At 43.8% G+C, this 20,938-nt stretch overlaps 2 long non-coding RNA genes across 2 annotated transcripts; both read left to right on the plus strand.

The window, feature by feature from the left end:
- The first annotated feature begins 1,878 nt into the window (after window positions 1-1,878).
- LOC117753869 lies at window positions 1,879-3,607 on the plus strand. The gene is made up of 3 exons (XR_004612317.1): window positions 1,879-1,963; window positions 3,316-3,386; window positions 3,492-3,607. It is a non-coding gene; the product is annotated as an uncharacterized LOC117753869 (long non-coding RNA).
- A 4-nt stretch (window positions 3,608-3,611) lies between these two features.
- On the plus strand, window positions 3,612-19,436 carry LOC117753870. The gene is made up of 3 exons (XR_004612318.1): window positions 3,612-3,999; window positions 4,087-5,250; window positions 19,426-19,436. It is a non-coding gene; the product is annotated as an uncharacterized LOC117753870 (long non-coding RNA).
- The last annotated feature ends 1,502 nt before the right edge of the window (window positions 19,437-20,938 follow it).

The following is a 20,938-nucleotide window of genomic DNA, read 5'->3' on the forward strand; positions in this document are numbered from 1 at the left end:
CACAACAACAAAAACACGTTTGGACAATTTAGAAAAGAATTTGGGCCGTTTTGTTTCCGTAATGTGCTTTTCTATCAGACTAGATTCACACTTATATGTGATTTTGCGATTCTTGTCTATCTTTGTCTGCGGATTTCAATTTCAATACAGCTTTATGGGCTGTTTCTTCAAAAAAATATGAATATTCCTTCTATATAAACTGAGCCTTAAATCTGCTCGTACATAAACCAAACTGTCTACGCAAAAACTGCATTTTTTAAATGGTTGTTGACAGCATATTATGATTTATGGAGATGAAAAGAGAAAACATTTGTCTCCACAAACTGAAATTGAAACAAGAACGTTAATCTGACTTCATCCAATCGTTAGACTTCTGTTCTGGAAATTCAGCAAAGTAGTGAATATTCAGCACTTGCTTATTTAAAAGTAAAAACAGTGATGTGCTTGCTTTTAACACTGCTAAAGTTATTAACTTTAAAAGTACCACCACCACCACGGCTCAACTCCTGCTGAAGCCTCTGCTGTAATAAACCAAAACGGATCAATACCACCAACCTGCTGAAAGTTCACGAGAAGTCACCGTAGTGGAAACTCTCTGAAATGCACCTGCAAACCCCCCCCGGCCTCACAGAACTGTACAAACAGCAACACGACTGTTTAACCCCCCGGCTGCGGTGGTTGTTTATAATAAGCAGGCTGTTGAAAGAGGGAAGGTTGTATGAATGCACGTGTTAATAATCTCCATGCTCTCCTTTAGACGGGGGTGCATGCGATGCGCAGCCACAGATTAATGCGTGAATCACAGATTGCCACCTTAGTCATCTTCCTTCAGCTCGGGCGCATATTTACTGTCACATAATGCAAACTGTAATTCACGGGTAAATATCTTGGTTTACAGTGATTTCCGGAGCATCTTATCCTCTCTCATCTGAATATGGAGGGGGCGGAATATTTTTTCCGGATTTCGGCGGCGGCGGCTGCTGCTGCTGCTGCTGCGCACGTAGAAAGTGCGATCGTTTCCATTATTCGCTCTGAATGCAGCGTCTCTCCTCTGTGACCTGATTTGGCACCACCCCTGTGGAATAGGGCGCCGAACACAAAAGGTGGAGATGCTCGAGCTTCGGAGGGGCCCTTTGTTCAGCTGGTGGGAGCCTGGTTTGAGGGAGAAAAGGAAGCGTTTCACAAGGAGCGAGGCCCTGTTTTGATTGGACTCATTGCAAAGCTTAAGCTGCGAGCAGAGCCGGGGGGGGGGGGGGGGGGGGATTGAGGAGGTCAGATTGATCAATACGCAGATTTCCACACTAAACACGTTGAATATGTATGGACGAGTTCCCCCGATGCAGCGCTGATTCCCTCTTTATTCTCCTGCTGAGGGACACGTTTGATGCCGGGCTCCCTCAGTGTTTGTAAATGACTGGATTTAGAAGAGAGACGAGCTCCAGGGTGAGAAAACGATACGATTTGAACACCCACATCACATGACATCACCGGCACATTCTTTACAGTAGCTGGAGCAGATTCATGAAATACCCGTCATTCGCCCACCAAGGCCTGAGCGCCATTAGCCAAACAGACGCAACTTGAAGGTTGAGCACAGACAAACTTCTTTGTCACAACTTATCAACTATTTCCTTTAGGTTGAGTCATGTTTATTGTTGTAAGATCTTTAGAAGAGAAAATTCCACATAGTTCCACACAAAGGAAAGTACATCTATCAGTCCATTTTCTACACTGCTCATCAAACTCTCAGGCTCGCAGGGAGAGCTGGAGCCACTCCCAGGTGACATGGGACCAACACACAGAGAGTAACAACCATCCACACCTACGCACCCGTCACACTCGCCAATCATCTGAATGTCTTTGGATTGTGGGAGGAAGCCGGAGAGGATCCACACCAACACGGGGGAAAACGTGCAGATTCCCAAAAGAAAGGGATTCAACCTGGGGACCTTCTTGTCGTCAGGTGACAGTTCGAGAAGGGGTATAGGTCTCAAAGTGTAAGCGTGGGGTCAGGGGTCATATTGCCCTAACGGAGGGGCCCTGTCACAAGCTGCTGGAGGCCCCAGAGTCACAAAGTTCGAGGTCGGGATGTAGGACTGGAGCAGACGTACCACAGAGCTGAACATGCGGAGGTGTGAAAGAGACGAAGGGTTTGTTCCAATAATATCAGGATATAACAAAAATACTGGGACAGGGCTTCAAAAAATCCACGTCGTTAAAGTGCACGCTCGTTTAATTACGAATTCAAAGTGAAAACTCCTCCTTGGCTGTCTGATCCCCCGAGACGACTTCTCTCTTGACATTTAAAAAACAATCAACCTGTGGGAGACTTTCAAAATATCACTGGATTTAAAAAGAAAACACCCCGGAGCTCTCGCGGTGCCGAGCGCAGCGCAGCCTTCATCCTGCAAGTCTTTGTCATTTTCATATCCTCCCCACTGCGCCTCAGGCTTTCTAATAATTGAATTAATTATATTGACATTGTTGAGTGTCCTCCTCTAATTGTAATCGGATCGCTGGCACGATAAGAGCGTCTGTCAGGCTCCGAGTCGGAGCTGCTCACCTGGAACCCATCTGGGCTCTTGCCGCCACGTGTGAGCGGCTGCAGACGAGTCCAGCAGTGTCACACGGAATTGAATTATGTGAAAAGCAATTCCTGCCGTGCACTTGTTTTGCGGAATGAGCATCGGTTTTGTACGAACTCACCGTGACCCATGTGTCTATTTACAACAATATCCTACTTATTATTCCTATATCCATCTGCTGTAAAGCCCCCATACTGGGAAACAGAGTGAGCGGTGAGACGAAGCCTCTGCAGATGCTGTTTGACCTGTGTCAAACAGCACGGACGAGATCACATCACACACTTGTTAATGAATTTCTGTGTGGTTTGCAGGTCTAACCTCTGCATTCGTCTCCTTCACTCGCTGAATATCTTCATCCCTGGGTTTATTTTTTCCTCTAATATTCATTGTTATTATCGTATTCGTGTTAAATTTTTAAAAAAGCAATCTGTGCTGTGCTGTGGAGGAAAATAAATAAAGTTGACCATCCTCACCTTCTGTGGATAATGTGTGTATAAACTCTGTTTGCAATAAATCCAGTGGTTGGTGGGAAATGTCAGTCGATGTGGCGGAGTATTTTTCCCAGTAACTGAAAATGCATTTCACAAAGTCTTCTGGTTCAAAGTGGGAGAAGCTTCACCAACTCTTCTTCATCTCGGCGGACATTTGTAAATGTAACTCCAAGCAGCAGAAGTTATGAAAGTTTCATCACCTGTCACCCCCCCCCCCCCCCCCCCCCCCCCCCCCCCAGGTTAGAGATTTTGTCAGCAGGGGGTCTCCAGAAGGAATCCGATTAATCCCACACCTTGTAACTTCAGCTAAGTATGATGGACTCATCTGCACTTCTTTACATAACTTATGAACTTTAATAATCACATCAGTTAGCCGGTGTGTTGATCTTCAAATCGATCTCAAATTTAATGGGAGGATATTTGGTGTTTCAAACCCTTGGGAGATCCGGAGTCATGGCAACCCTGAGATCTTTTCACGCCAGGTCTCACCTCCGGACTCACCTCTCTGACACCTTCCACTTCATGACACTTGAATCGAAAGCTCTCAGCCCACCTAACGGAACCGTTCCCTAAAACAGAATCTCATCACGGTTGGTGTGAATACATTCTCAGAGCCATTCGTCTGAAAAACCGGTCCAGAGGTGAGCGCCTCCCACGTCCAGCCACCGGGCAGCTGCTTGTTTGTGGGAGACAGAGTGTCGGAGTGCATCGTGTCCGAGGGGATAAATCAGACACCCACTGTAATGGCCTGTAATTAGAGAGCTGATGAGTAGAACTAACGACCCAATAAATGATCCCTCTCTCATACCTCAATGTCTTTGGAACAAGAGCGGAGAGGGAGATAGGGGACGAGCGGCGTCGCTGGACGAGGACGAGGACGAGGACGCCCCCTGCTCTCGTTAACCTAAATAACATCCACGCAGGTGAGGACGGAGGAGCATGAGGCCGCAGGTGTTTGGGAGAATTCAGGGTTTCTCCTGCTGCTGTTTTTAACATCAGATTTCGTGCAGGAGGAAGCTCTCGTGACAAAGATCCTCACGGACCGAAGCTTTTTCCACAAACAGAGCTCCCCCTCTCTGTTCAGCAGACAGGGCTGCAGGCCACTGGGTAATAGGTGGCTGGGAGCACATGAGATGGGGAATAACAGTGGTGATTATCTTCTCTACCTCCTTGAAGTAATAGATGAAAGCCTCATCATCATGTAATAGGCTACTTAAGTCTGTCAAGGCGGTAGAATTTCTTTGCCCTGTCCTTATTTGCCTGGCTTCTCTCTCCCCCTATTTTGTGGTTAAATACACTTTGTCTGAATGCCCCTGATGAATAGCACGGGGCCTTTCTTTCTCCCTCTTCCCTGACATGATAATAAAAGACCACACAGTCGATGTGCTTTTAGTTCCCTTCGGGCTAAATCCCCGCAATCAAGAGTAATTTGAGATATGACACATCCCGGCAGTAAAGAGCCGGCTGGCCAGGCAGGAATAATCACACTGTTATCCATACTTTGGCATCATTAATGAGGCGGGAAGAAAGGGAAGAGGGGGACAAACCCAGAGGTGAGGAGGAGCAGAACGTCTCTCTGGGAGATGGTGCAGCTGATGTTCTCCTCAGCAGGAGACGGCGTTCAGCCGTTTTGGAAGGTTGGCTGTGTAGCGGCGAGCAATGACACCTTCAGTATCTTAGCAGCGTTGATCTGAGAGCGTGATGTCTCGTTAGAAGCTCACTTCTAATGGCTGCCGACGCCTCGGAGTCGGGTTTTAATTTGCACGGGGCGCTCGTGTGGTAATCCTATACCGCACCTGCTGTATCTTTGCATAATCCTGCATAAAATCTTTATCTGGCTCTTTCACGAGACGCAGACGTGTCCTTTAATGTTCTTATTGGGAAGACAAGCCGAACGTGTCGGAATCAACTTCGCAGAGCGGATGAAACTATCTAAATGCAAATAAACAGCCCAATCGTGTCACAATCGATTCGGAGTTTATCGTGCCACGGCTGCTGCGAGGCACTTTGTTTTACATCAGACATCCTCCTTTGCTTGATCACATCCTGTTCCCCCATCATTGCTGTTTTCTTTGCTTTGGAGAGTTAAGCGTGGACGTTACTTGTTATGCCCTCTTCGTCCCAGACAATTCCTGAAGACGAGGCAGAGTTCGAAACCAAGGGAATCGGGTCCAGTTTCCATCTCTGCTTAAATACACATTTAATCTGATGGATCCTCTGTAACTCGGCTTGATTTGATCCATTCGAGTTGACTCCCTGACTCTGAAGCGCTTTGGGCCGAGGAGCTAGTTCTTCTTTAGCTCGATTGCTGCTTCAATAAAACTAAACATAGCCCAGAGCAGCAGTTGGCAGGTTCAAAATCATTTGTGCTTGTTACGAGAATTTTAATGGTTTCATTATTTTCTACTGGAAAAAATAAAAAATTAAGAGCCTGATAGATATTATTTGGACGATAAAAATTAGCCGATGTAAGCCTGTGACAGATGGATCTGCATCTGTGTTTGTTTGCAGATACGGAAACTAATAAACAATGCAGAAAACGAAGATGTGGGATTTGTTGTTTTCATCTTCACACACGCGGACTTTTAGAGTCAGTGTGATTCTGGGGTTATCATGATACCCAACAAATAAATCCACTTCAATAATCACATAAAAACATGCAGCTGCCTCAGAATCATCATGTCACATCTTTTTCAGGATCAAAATATACCTGTGACAATTATCCAAGCGTTCATGGGTAGATTGCAAACAGTGGAGATTCTAGGTATGTCCATTAATGTAGAGGTTGTGTTTCCATTGCTGTGTGTCATCTGCAGGATTATGTTAAAAGTATTGCACCAACCCATTACAATTTTGAATAATAAAGATCTGAATAAACGTCGGTCCAGGATTTTATTTTCCCACTTTCTTTAACATGGAGAAAAATTGCACGAGCTATCAGTGAGGTAACACTCTCCAATCTGCTTTATACTTCGTGTTAAGTGTCACCGTTCAGAACTTTTTGCAGTAATGACAGTGTTGTTTTTCTGAAGCGTTTCTCGTGTCGTCTCTCAGGATTAGCTCAGACTCTCTGAAGCACCATCTGATTTGCTAGCTGATCTGAAGACAGTGTTTTCCAGTGTTGCGTTGGCTGCACAGAACTCAGCTGGTGCTCGTGTGAAAAAAAACAGTATTTTTTTATATATATATATATATTTATTTATTCGGAGCATCTGTGAGGAGAGCAGAGAAGAAAGTTTAAAAAAGAACAGACAGCAGGGAGAGAGAAATGAAGGCGCTCGTCTGAAAATGGTGGAGAGACTAATGCAACTGGCAGCGTGTTGTTTTTGTGCAGAGAGAAGCTTCTCCTCACAATGGCCTCCCCCGTGTGGTCCAGGGAGCTCATCAGTGAAAAGTGAAAGCATTAATTACCTGAATAAAGGAAGCTGGAAAAAAAAAAAGAAAAAAAAAAAGAGAAACCTGTCCTCTTTCAACCTGCGTGTGAGGTGAAAGATTTCAGAGCTGATCGGGGGGGGAGGGAGGGAGGGAGCGGTTTAATGCAGCCTATAAAAAACAACATAATTTTCTAAATAGTTGACAGAATTTGCAAGATGATATGATTGAAAAGGCTTAATGGGGCCTCTTTGTGTATTTCATACAGATTATGGTTTAGCAGTGCAACAAAGAAATCTCCCGTTCCACTGCTGAGGGGCATTTTTTCAGATTTCCGTCATAAATTCAGACTTTATCGTCCGTCTCTGATTTCTACCTCTCGCTGCCTTCGGCTTATTAATTTGAGTTGAATTGATTTTTTGCTGTGTTTTTCATTAAATTCCGGATTTCGTCAATGAAGTGAGAGGATCTAAAAAACACCGTGGGTATGTTTTTACACTCGTGTTCCTCCAAACACAGGCAAACAACAACAGCATCAACCCCCTCGCGACAATTGCAGTGCGGAACAAAGTGTGCAGCTGCCGAGCTTGTGTTGTGTAAGCGCTCATTACGTGGCCGGGGTTTCAAGAGGCACCTGTAAATATCACGCTGCTGCAGGTACACAGCTTCAGTCGGGGGGGGGGGGGGGGGGGGTTTGATAACGGTGACAGATCTCAGAGAACATGCCGCTTTTACGTGTGACGTCCATAAAGTGGAGCGCTGCTGAACCGGAACAACGCCCCCCCACTCTCTCTCTCTGTCCACGTGAGGACGTAGGATATTAATTCAGCGGAAATTCATGTAGAGTTTTCTTAAGCGGTTGATTTAATCCATTCAAACTGAAGCATGCATCATCAAGACAGGGGCCCAAGCTGTCATATTGACATTTAAGGGTGTGGTGACTGATTCGACTGGGGAGGAGAGCGACTTATGAAACATGTCTACTACATCGACAGAAATCCTCTTCACATCCCAACAACAAGGAATAAATGAAAAGCTCGGACAACAAAACAGCGTTTTACTTTGGACGAGAACAGAGACGACGTAGACACTAACAACCGCTTGCTGATTGGTTGTTTTCGGTCATGATGTAGCCTTTGCTGATTCGTCAGGTTCCCATCACATGAGTAAAAGTGTAGAATTCCCTAAACCCCTGAATCTGCAAAAAAAAAAAAAACGAGAAGTAAAACGGACAATTTCCATCTTACAGGGCTTCTTTTTTTTTTTAACGTTTAGAAAACTTAAGTTGAAAACTTTCCTTCCTGGGCCGGTGTGCAGCAGAGGCGATAGCGGGAGATTAGACTTAAACGCTGCTTCATAAACTTTCCCAAGTTTGAACAATAAAAATCCTCCACAGTGCTGAATTATCTGAAATTTAAAGGCTATTTTATGGGTCGAAGTCTCCAAGAGCAACCGAGTCCATTATCCGTCTCCTCACCGAGCTCATAGAGAGACACTATCATTTCCCCTTTTCATGTCATAGATATACCACAATCAACAGGCACTAAAATAAAGAAAGAAGTCTGTGCTCAGGGCATAAATCACCTCGACTTACTGTCACGAGCAGACTAGCATTAAAGCCTTGTTAGCATCTGTGCCAGAGCCCATTAAGCTATACTATTCTGTGAGTGCAATTAGCAGCGTTAAATTCACTTAGTGGACAGCTTGTTATCTTAATGGCAACGTCTGTGATATTTCCTGCCCTGAAAAGAGATCACACCAAACCTGCGACGCCTGTTCTGCAGCACCAGTGCAGAGACAAGGTATGGAAATATAATGAAACCCCCGTAACTGTGATTAAACCCTGAGTTATGGGCAGATATCAGTGTGGGTCTCAACGGGTCTGGAGGGATGGAATGAAACAAACCGACCGGTGGAGCGCGAACACGACGAGAACCAGTGGGCGAGCGGTGAGCAGGAGGCTGCAGCCAGGTCGCCGCTGGGTTAAAACCAGATGAATCTCGCAGCCCGCTGGGAATCAAGAAACTCAGACATGATACGACTTCGTGACACAAATTGAAACGGAGAGAAATGCCACAGAAGAGATGAGGGGAGTTGAAAAGTAAGTTCGAACACGGAAGGTGCCTGAAAACTTCAGGAGAAGTGGGAGCAGATAAAGCAGCGTAGCAACAGGGATGTGTTTTCAAACTAAAACATGCTGATGTCGACAGGTCTTTCAGTGTAGACAGGCGGTATCTGTTTGTTTTGTCTGTTCATCATTTAAAGTACGAGTCAAACGTTACTACACACAAAACACTGACCCTTTTTCTAGGTGTTGTAGGTCCGGACGACATTTTGGCTCATTTCTACATGAAAGCATATCAATTAAAAAAGCGTCTAGCAGATGGATTGTTCATTCAATGTTTTCAAATGTGATCACCAGAAGATTCCAGACTTTAAACATCTTGTCCCACGTCTACAGATGCAGAATATTCACCTGCACCAGTTTCTAGACGTGAACTTTGTCCGGTTGCAATGTGGTCGTTGGATCATCGGAGGGTGAAACAGCCTCTTCCATCGTTGTGTCGCGGCTCAGAAAGGTTTTTTGTGTGTGTGTCCCTTTGTTTGCTATTTGAACAAAGTTTACCAATGTTTGCTTGCCAGTGAACCCAGACACAGTCCAAACTGTGTGCGGCTGAATCAATTGTGTTATTCTTGGCTGTTACTTAGAAGTAACTGCCTGTAACTGCCTGTAAAATATCTCAGACTTGGAATTACGACTCGGCTTCTGTCTCATTTGCTCCTGACGGCCGTCGCACGGGAACTTCTCCTCGACTCGTTTTCTCTTTCACAACAAAGGACTCTCTCTCGTTATGTCGATCTGTTATGAACTCAGCAGCGGTTGCGTCACTGCAGTCGAGTCAGAAACATTCCACCGTTTGCTGAACTCATCCAAATTTGACCCAGAATTTGAAAGCAGATTAGTTTTAGTAGCTGTTAGCGTCTGCAGCACATTTCACTAAATGCTGTGTTTGGATCTTTCCTAGTGAAATACACCCAGTGAGTCTTGGTTAACTTCTAATCCTATATGTTTAGAGCACATACACCGGCTCACACATGTGTCTTCAAGGATAATTCACAATGTAATAGTCAGCTAATGGGACCAGTGGCGCCCACATACAGTAGCTCCTGCTAATTTGAAACCCTATTTAAAGGTTTATACGCAATTAATTACTTTTAATGTGAAACTCGTGCACAGATCTAATTTACAGCAAGTGAACACAGAGCCGGGGAACAGTTTATAAGAACACAGTGGAATTTATTAGTGAGTCACAGGAGCGAGCAGCTAAGTGGTGCGTGGTCGTCGCTACAGGAGCTGGGAAAGACTTAACAAGTTTTAAGTTGGTATTTACAGCAGCTGATGAATATTTAATGTTTTTTTTAGTTATAGATTGCATGTTTTCAGCTTTGTACTGAATGTGTGTGATCTGTTTGTTTTTTTTGTTTGGTTTTGAGTCTCATGTACAGTTAGATGATCGGCTATGCATTGTTCTATAGACGATTTTACTGTATTCCAGGTTGCCTTTTTAATTATAAATACACATAAAACATGTCAAATTACAAATACAGGCCCCGTGTTATTCAGACACTGAAGAATTTATTGTGCCAGTGCAGCAACAATAAGAACCAGGAACCAGAGACTAAATCAAAAAAGGAGAAATGAATGCTGATAAAGTTCCTCAATAAACCGTGAGACCTTCAGATAGAAGTGCACGGCAGCAGCCTGAAGAATCAAAGGAGCGTTCGGCAGCTGGAGGTCTCGCCCGCTCTCCAGCGAGTCTGAGGCGGAATCAGGCTTTAGTGGCCGCCCGCGTCCTCCCAATCCCGGCAATCAAAGCTGGGTAAATTACAATGACTCGGGAGGTAAGCGCTTTTGAAAGCTCGCCATGGATCAAACGGGGCAATCTTGATTCAAGCCAACTACAAAATTAACCAACCGGTTCGACTTTTCTTTTTTTTTCCGCCTCTCCTTCCAGAGAGAAACGCAATTTGCTTTCACCCCACGTGTGCACGGAGGTCGCTCAGACACTGTGATCAATTGATAATAGGAATATGGGCCAAACAGGATGGAAGTTTTATTATTGTAATTCCTTTGTAGCTGCCCTCAAGCATAAAGTCGCATGAATTTATTTGTGGCCAGAGGAGAGGATTAGCGTATTGATTACATACATGATTAAATGTTAAACACTTAAAATGAGCGCTTCTGGGAATTGGAAACATATTTCACGATGCCATCTGAATCCGTCAGAGCTGATTTGAATTTAATTACTTTGCGTTGTTGTTGCATATGAGATAAATTGCCAAATCAGAGCACGCTGCTCGGGAAGTTAGTTATTTTATAATGTGCAGAACTGTAAACGGGGGGGTGATGATAACAAAGCGTTTTATCTTCCAGTTCCCACATGAATTTCAAACTTTGTTTTAATTTGTACTCTTTACTGTCGTTTCCTCAAGGCAAATCTGTTTCTTTCTTTTTTTTTTAAATGGTTATTTTGAATATGGTTAAATATATTGCAGAGCGACATCATTCCCTTTTGTTTCCTCAAAATGTGATCAGTGAGGAGATGAACAGGAGGAAAGTGTCAACGCCCCGTTTACGTCGAAAGAGAAAAGTCAACGCTGGCAAGAGATTTGATTTAACCAATCGGAAAAGTCCAGTGTTGGTAGAAACTATGAAACATTAAAGTACATGTCAAATCAATTCTCTGTAATTCTAGGTAGTTCTTATGAGGCGTTCATATTTTGGTATAATTTTAGTACCACGAGAGGCGGTGGAGACACGTCGATCTTCATTCGAGCTGCAGGACTCGTCAGTGACGGCTGCTGCTCAGGTGCTGGAGGAGCTAAACCCTTCATCACAGGGTCAAAGGATCCCGGAGCGTGACACCGAACCCCAAATTGCTTCCAGAGTGTGTTTGTGTGTTTGTGTGTGGAACAAACAATGTGAGGTTCTCGTGACAAAAGAGCCGCCAAAGGAGCGTCATACTTTGTAACGGAATGGATTCGCCCTCAGTCAGGGACACGAGCAGCAGTGAGGTCCAGCACTGACGTTGGGTGATGAGGTTCGGCTCAGGGGGCGAAGATGGGATTGAGATCAAACTTCTCTTTTAAGAACCTGCTGTGACACTGTTGTGTTCCCAAAAGTGCATGAAAGTGTATGAGTTGGTTGTGGCCTCAGAGTCGAGCCCCGACCAACGTATCCTTCAGCTGATGAATGGACTATGAGGCATAGATCTGTTTATGCTTTATGTTTACTGGGGTTGAAAACATTGATTTGACAGAAGAAACAACACAGAGAAGATGTGCATTTATGTTTACATTTTACATAAATTTTACATTTAATTAAATCCTTAATGGTCGGGTTCTACCTTATAGTTTAAAGTGGGATGCGTACATGTAGTTAAAGGATTCGTGAAGCTCTTGGTCGGTCGGAGGTACAGATGTGACCTCGGGTTTATCTTGACAGGTTTTAGGATCCCGCTGCAACATCTGTGGGTCTGAAACCGTTTCCTCTGCTCCTCCATGGTGGGCCGCCACAGTCAAAGACTTCCTGCTCGCTGCTGGTGTCTTTGAGAGCAGCAGTCACTATGAATCTGGCTTTGTGGACGCATTTTGTACGGTAGATACACGCCTCCACTTCCCTAAGATCCCAACGTCAGATAAGAGGCTCCAGGAACCTGTGACGGGAAACTTTTCACTGTTACAGCATCGACATCAAGAGGGAGATGTCCCCTGAAGTTAGGGAAAGTCTCACAAAGACCGATATTGACTCAACAATCCACCTTTTAATGGGTTAAACTGGGAGACGCTCACATAGACGTGCATATCAAACAGACGGTGCTGGTACAGGCACTGCAGGTTCGGGGCTGATTTGCTTTTTTTGTTAGAATTAGTGTTTTCTTGTGTTTAAAACTTTGTAACGTGCTCCGGCACTTTTGATAAAGGCGAAGTTGATTAAAAAACATTTTCTGGCAACAGCAAAATTAAATGGAAGTGATTATAAAAACATTTAAGAGATACAGCCCTTTGGCCCGAGTCTGAAGGTACAGTTAAAACTCTCATTATTTTAGTTGTGCCCTTCTTGGCCAGACTCTCTCACTGTGCAGCCCAGACTACTTTAAGGACATTGAGATATTTTTATATGCCTATAAGGAGTGTAATTAATATTCCTACGAGACGGGTCCAAGTGTCTCTATAACCTATGCTATAAATAATGCGACAAAAATAGAAGCACAGCTTATAAATCATTCAAATATTCTCAGTATACTTTCAAATTCATTCTCATTATTACTAACTTTTTTTTTTTTTATTAAAGTAAAATAAGTGCCACTAATATTGTGCCACATTCTTCTCCAATGACTCAATCTTTAAATAACACGGGACAGGACGACCACACACATAATTCCTATTTTTAAGTCGCATTAAATTACTCACACTTAGCGAAATGAGCGTGAAATTGGGTGACAGGGGGTGAACACGCAGGAATTAAGGGACGTAAAACAACTAATGAGAGACAGTTGACATTTCGACGAGATTCAGACGGAAGGAAAACGCAGAGAGACAGAAGAATGAGAACAAGCTCGCAGCATATTCTCCTCTAATCGAGGAGGAGTTTCACACTGACAAGTCAGAAAGTCCAGGTCACTCTACTTTCTAAGAAATTGCATTGAATTGTCCCCAAATCGCCGTCTCTCTGATATTAAGTGCAGCTCAAAATTACAGGAAAATGAGACCCGGCCGTTCGCAGCACAGACGACCACTTGAGGCGATTCCCGTCCTGATTAGTTTGGCATCGATTTTTTTTAAATCACTCTCGCAAATATGATTTCAGATGCAGTTCATGTTGTCTCACCAGTCAGTGGTCTGGCTTCTTAACCGAGTTAGCGGTCGAGCCGCGTTCAATGGAGACGTTCTGCAGTGTAGCTCGGGGGTGTGTGTCAGGATGACATCATACATGGGGGCTAATGTTTGGTTTTCACTGGGGGGGGGGGGGGGGCTGGTTAATGGGGATTGTAACTGCGTCGACCTTTCATACTTGAAGTTGAGTCATTTCTCTTCTGGCAGCACTTTCCACGTACTTTCTCCACGTACTTCAGAAGAGCTGGAATATTCCCGTTTATCACAGATTCATTTTGTAATGAATTTGTTTTTATGGAACTGTAGCAAATGAACGCACAGGAAGTAAGGTTTGTACTTCACTTAAGGTTTAACGTCTGTACTTTACAATAATTTAAATCGGCTATTTCACTGTTTGGCTGGAAATTATCATACATTTCATTTTTCATTCAATTTAGATTTTACATAACTGTGAGGTCACTATATTCATGTGAAGCGTTTGGATTTGGAAAGCATGTGCACATTTTAATTTAATGTTTTAACTTATTAAGATCAGAAACACCAAGCGTGTCCATTTCCTTGAAGGTAACTGAAAAAAAGGAAATTAAAGACGAACAAGTTGTGGACGGCTGTTGTCTAGAAACACTTTCTGGAGCTGGTTTTTGTTCTGCAACAAACCAACTTAGAGGATTAATATGTGAATATTCCATATCTGAAACCTGCACAGACAACTTACGAACACGACCTTCAAGAGCATCTTTCCTCAGGAGGGAGTAGATGGTGAACTCCGGTCTTGATAAACACTTTCCAACCCTTCAGTGCCACCCTGTGACCCCCCCCCCCCCCCCCCCCCCCCCCCCCTCAACTGCAATTACACTTTGTGAGCATCACACCGAAGACATGAGTTGAACATCCTCCACCGTCTTTGTTAATTACCCCTCGTCTTCCTTTTTACCTTCGTGAGGAGGCTCCCATGTGCTCGAGAAGAGGGAAGCGTGCACCTTGAAGTGCTCAATTATTCCTCACATTGTTCAACTTTCAATTGCAGTCAACTCGGGAAGAAAAGAGGGAATTTAAACTGACGAGAGCTGTTTGTTTTGATCTTGTCTTAAGTAAAAGACGTCAGGATGCACAATGAATAAATGACTCTTTGACTGTTTAATGGCAAAATCTCAAAATATAGACTCAGTGCAATACACACAGACTTGGGAATTTATCTTAATCTTCAAATTGATACAAAAAGTAAATATCACTGACAGATAAGGATGTTTTACCGACTTTTTAAATCAGTAACTGTCCCACAAAGACACGAAGACAAAAAGAGAAAACCTCATTGTGCAAGAACAAATTACAATTGCTCACATGCTCCACATTGAACTCAGCTGATTGTGAATATTAAAAACACGACACACGTTTCCTCTTGTTTGAAAGAAGAATAAAAAAGCCTGAAGCACAGAGCCTGAACTTATAATTGCTCCTCTATATGAAATATAAAATATAAAATATAAAATATAAAATATAGCAGGCGTTTCACTCTGACCTCTGCTTCATATGTCCACCCGCTCCCTATAACTGCCTGTTGTAAAAGGGCAGGACACTATTCCAGGTTATTAATAAGTAAAATAAAAATACTTCACATTAACATATTATGCAGGAAATGTCATTTAGAAAATGCCCAGGGCTTCTATTCTGATTTACACTCTAAACATTAAATGCAAAATGTTTCCTTTTATGTGGTTTCTTCACTGTGATACGCAGCGAGGTGGATAAGGCCAGCAAACAGCACAAGGGATTTATATAATAAAGTTATCTATATAGCGTCAGTCCTACATAAAAAAGTATTTTAACACATGAACTTAAAACTCAAATTCTTCGTTGCAGTTGAAGTTAAAGATTCAGACACAAGTAAATCGACTGGGAAGCTGAACCAAATATTTACATTTGATAAACTACAAATAAAACTAGAAGGGAACTTCCAGATCAGCTTCAGAATGTAGTGGCTTCTTCCTTGCGTCAACACCCCCCCCCCCCCCCCCCCCAACCTCCACAAAACAATACATAGAAATAGGTTCATTAGTTTCTCAGTAATCCTGCAGAGACTCAAACAAACAACCAGCAATCAGTGCTCAGCCTCCTTTGCAGAGGTAAAGATTTGAATGTGCTGTGTCCGTCAGTCTAAGTTTGACAGAACCACATGTACAGACGGAAAGTTGTGGGGGAACGTTTTTTTTTTCTTTCTTTCTCATGGTTCCTGCAGCAGCCATCATTGTTTACAACAGATTCCAGCTCGTATGTATTTCTCCCACCGTTTGTGCAGCCTGACATTTCTGCTGCACCTGCCTTTTATAAACCGCTAATTAAAAACTCTGCGGAAGATCTGACGCAGAACCAGTGAAAACAACGCAAACACAAACTCGCAGCTCTTTACTGGAACATCTGGAGAAACACAGCAACTGCAGGAGGCAAATGTCAGCTGAACACAAAGAAGATACTTGTATCAATCCGAAGGAAAATACATTCTTGCTGAAAAAATTACTAGAAACGTATTTTAATAAGATGCAGAATAGCAATCATCAGCAGCTAGAGTACCTTAGATAATATTGTCTTTGCTTACACGTATTAGTTATGAAAAAGACACGTGCAGAACCTGACCTGTGTAATATTAGATTTTTCTCTATCCCTCTGATCTGATTGTGTCTTTGTGTTAATTAGATATTAGCGCCCAAACATTCCCACCTGTTGTGCTCAGCTCGCCGTGTTCACTGAGCTCCTGTGTTTCATACACACATGATTATGGCTTTATCATGAAAATGTCCTTTCAACCCCGCGAGGAGAGGTAATTTTACTAATGAGCCTCTGGCTGAATTATAATTGACAACTGCCAAAGACCAGGTGTTTTCATGCATGATGCAGGATACACGTTTGCTTCGAGCACGTATTCAAATGTGCGGCGAGTCGAGATGAAGGACCGGCTCCGGCACCAGCTGCCTGATGCCATTGAGCCCCATGATTACAGCACAGAGGGCGACATGTCAGCGTGAAATACTCGGCCTGTGCGTTAGCATGTTTAGAGGCCGGCAGCTCCTGCAGAACCACGGCTGGATCATGACTTTACTCAGTGATCGAGAGAGGGCTGCAGAAGAAGCAATCCCAGGCAAGAGCATCTACAAGGCCATAAATAATGTGGAGTGCGACGAGCTGTATTTACTCCGCGCTCGTCTTGACAGCTCTGTGAATGTGGGGTTGTTTTCCTTCTTCTTCTTAAACTCCTGCCTGCAGAGGGACAATTAAAGAAGCCCGTGCACGGCTCTAGACTCAGCGAATGATTATGGAATACTGATGAGAGGTGATGCGTGGCCAATCCTAACAGAGTTTCACTGTGGAGCTCTGCATTGATTTGTTTCTGTTCTGCTTTATTCCCTTTTCTCGCCTGCTGCTTGAAAAAAGGCTCCACCTGATGGAAAAGATAATAAGTGAAGAGTGTGATGAGGTGGCAGGGGAAGACATGTGCACAGAGAAAGTGCTGGAAACACAACACGTGAGACATGAGTGTTTCATATACGTTTCATGTGATGATTTCTACTGGTATTGCTCTTTAAGTTGTATTATCTGTGTTTGCTTAACGCACATTTAAACTACAACATTTAAATCCAGTACATTTTGAATCTGCTGCAGCAGCGGAGACAGATTCAGAAAGATAAGTTCTCACATGAGAGAGATCTGCATCGATGCCACTGTGACGTCTGACTGTCTGCATGGACGGTAAAAACACTAAAAACCTTATGGAGCGTGAGTAAATACAAGCAGAACACAACCTTATAGATCTCTTATGTTTTTATGAGAAGTGTAAAATCTTATTTTAGTTCATTAGGAAACTGTGACGGGACAATATGTCGACCACAGCCTAGAGAATTAATGGGAAACACTGCTCATATTTTAACTATGGCAGGTAGATGTTTGGTGTTTGGACAGAGCTAGGCTAGCTTTTTCACCCTGTTTCCAGTCTTTGTGCTAAGCTAAGCTAACAGCTGCTGGAATCCAGCCTATACAGACACGAACGTGGTTTCGATCTTCACAACTAACTCATTTCCCAAAATGTTAAATACTTTCTTTAACCTTTCAGAGATATGAGAAGGTTTTTTTAACTATAAGATTTAAACTGCATCTCACCAAGTTAGGAGTGAATTCATAAAGTCGATGGTAAAAGTCTCTCCCAGTTGGTTTTTCTCTCTTTTCCACCTAATCTCCCAGCAGCATTTGCCAGCATCACCCAGGACTTGCTGAGCCTTGGACCGCTCCACTCTGCATGAGCCCAGACACACTGGGATTGTCCAAATCAAACAAAACGACTGTTGGATTTCAGCTGCTCTGGAATTATAATAACCCAATCTCCAGTTATGAAGCCGTTGGTGCCGCAGACCCGACGAGACGGTGGAGGTGGCTGTGAGAAAACTTTCGGCGTGACCTCGGCTTTAGTTTCTCAGAACCCGGTCTCCAGGAGAGTCGTCCTGATTGGGTCACTGGGCCGGTCTCTCTATTGTCCCGGTTAATGACACGCTCCTCATTTAATCTGCACAATAGCACAAGAGTGTTGTGCTGATTACGGCTGACCCTAAAAAGTAATTGGCAGGCTGCTTGCCAAAGCAGGGGATTAATCTAATGTTTCGGAGCAATGATGAATCAAAAGCATTCACAGGAGATAACTCACAAGAGGCCCAACAAACAAATGACAGTGACTGTAATTATCAAGAGGACTTTGTTTTGCAGCTTCACATAAGAACTCTGTGCGCTGACAGAAAGGCGATAAACCTCCCGGGCGGCTGAAGACGCAGCCTCAGCAGACTGCGGGCGGATAATACAAGTCGCTGCCCGACATAAACAACAGCAGCGCTCCAGGGGAGGCAGCAGATCACAGGCGTCTGCTCGGAGGTGAGAATACAGTCTGGGAAAAAGGTGGTAAGCTCTCGTAATATCTAGAGCGTATTAATAAAAGCGCTCTTGAGCAAGGCACTAAACATTGTCTAGTGGTAAATCTGTTTGTGTTACATACTGTAATTGATTTGTAATCACAGTTTAAGATTTCTCATCGGTTTACTTTGTTTACAGTGGGTGAGCAACCAAATTATGTAAACTTTCTGGAAAAGCATAAGTAAAGTTTTGGTTTATTATTTTCATTTTTAGAAGTTAATATCCCTGATGTCATGAATTGACTTTTCGAGCAGAGTTTCCATTGAAAATATTTCAAATCGTTCAATGTACAAAGTTGAATTATCAATATATATGTTGTCCAATACCCTAAGATATGATACATATACGATAAACACACACTATGGTATAATAGGTATAATATCCTCCTTCATCCGTCTGTGGAAGCGAATCAGACTCAAATGGTCGGTTGTAAAAATCAAAACAGAATTGATTTGTTTCTAAATCAAACAATGAGAATCATTTCTAATTCAATTACCAATCATGACCGATGAATTATGAAAATATGTCAGCAGGCAAACGCCCAAAAAGCCGAGCCTGTTGGTTCGGCGTGCTGTGGTGTTGTGTTTCATGCGTTTCCTCTCGGAGCTTTTCTCTCCAGACGATGCTCTGGAGGTGCTGCAGCTCGTGGATCCTCTGAAAGAGCGTAAATATGGCTGTTCGTGGGATTCTGGAGAGCGGCGCGGACTCCCCACGACTGAGACGCTCACAAAATACCTCAAATTAAAAAGGCCGGTTTGGCTGGAGAAGGGGAGAGGGACGGGAGGGCAGTTAGGAAAACGCAAGAAGGAGGGAGGGAGGAGGGCGAGGACTCGAGCCAGAGCTTTCATGTCCTTCCAGTCCTCCCCCTCACATAAGGGTTTACTTGGAGAAATCTGCCGACTGTGGCTCTTCAGAGACTTCTGCCTTGGCTGTGTCGGTGGGATTGTTTGCTCAAACGGGGAGACATTTGGACCGGGATTATCACCGGCCCAGACCTCCATGTCTCAGCTCAGAGCTGCAGCCTGCCAGAGATGCACCCCCGTGCCAAACTCCTGCAACTCTGAACCGAATCGGTGCGGATGAGGATGGAGGAGGAGGAGGAGGAGGAGGAGGAGGAGGAGGAGGAAGAGGAGGAGGAGCACGTGCTTGTGTTGTTTCAGTCGGTCGGTGGCGTTTCTCAGAACCAAGGAGAACAAGTGTAAGGGATTGAACAGTGTATGTGTCTGTAACATGGACTGTTTAAGAAGATGGATGAATGACAAACATGGTCCAAAATAAAAACTAATCAACAACAACTAAATAAAAAATGTACAAAGATTCTTTCTGTCAATTTAAAAATGTTTTTTTCCTGCATGTCTTTATTCAAAAAGGTGTTTTTTCAGTTTGAGAGCAAGACTTTGATTTCTAGTTCAGATTTTGAACTCAAAACCTTGACTTTAGAATTCCTCTGCTTACACTCTAATTCGTTGCACTGACAGATTTCATGCGGGCCGTCTTCAGCTTTCTCCCTCCCGCTCCGCTCTGCTTCTGTGTGCGCAATGAAATGTCTGATCGTGGATATCAGATTTTTTTTTTTTGTTGTGCAAACAAATCCCAAACCAATAGAATGAATTAAATTGTGATTGTTGTTTTAATATTTCTAATGATGAACTCTACTGTAGCTGCTGCTCAGGGACTTCAGACGGAAATGTGCAATCGGCTGCAGATCATTTATTGTTCTCTGACCCTGTTGAGAGAACAAATAAATCAGAGTATCAGTAAAGCTCGAGCCCAGGAGCCCCCTCCGAATGCCCATTTCCACCCTTTTATTACCTTTCTCCTCCTCCGGGGTTTCCCCCCCTTGATTTAATTCTCAGCCTCACACCGTCCTTTATTGCTAACTGGAGGAAAAGAATGAATATTTGCAAAAGGAAGAGAAAAGATATCAGTGTTTTCATTAGATAACTGGTGCCGTTAATCACAAGATTACAGTGTCAACATCTTCCTTTGCGTTTGCGTCTCCACCATCTGCTGTGTGTTGTGAGGCACGCGGCATACAGCGAAACAAGCAAGGAAAGGCACTGATTAGAGGAAATGTGGTTTTTAAAAAAAGGCTCTCGTTAATTTAAAGCAGTAGCACAGAACTCTGCGTTTCTCTACGGACACATTAAAACGGTGCAGCTGCTTATCCAGCGACCACAAAAAAAGAAAGATTAGATCATTTCAATCAAATTCCCTTCAAAAGGATGAGATGATGTTGCATCATGAGTCTTAAAGAGGCATGAAAATGTGTTTTCTTTGTCTCTGTTGGTGGCTTTTCTGGCCCGAACGCACAGAAGCCACAACGGAAGAGGGGGACAAACAGTGAGTCACAGAGGATTTGTCTTTTCACTGGCCTTTTCCTTTTCCATGCAGATCTCGCCCTCCTCCTTCTACTCATAATCTCCTCCTCATCTTCATCACCCGCCTTCTTCCACCTCCAGTTCTGAGCGCAGCCATTGTGAGCGTAATGGCCTCAGATGCACAAAAACAGCGATTTGAGACGTGCGAGGCAGCGAGGAGACACGGAGGAGCTCCACAGGCGGCGGCGGTGCCACTGAGTGAACTTCTTTTAGCTTCTTTAATGCGTGCCCCACAGATCCACGAGAGGAGATGCAGCAAAGGGGA

Source organism: Hippoglossus hippoglossus, chromosome 20, assembly GCF_009819705.1.
Source record: "Hippoglossus hippoglossus isolate fHipHip1 chromosome 20, fHipHip1.pri, whole genome shotgun sequence".
Taxonomy (NCBI): Eukaryota; Metazoa; Chordata; class Actinopteri; order Pleuronectiformes; family Pleuronectidae; genus Hippoglossus; species Hippoglossus hippoglossus.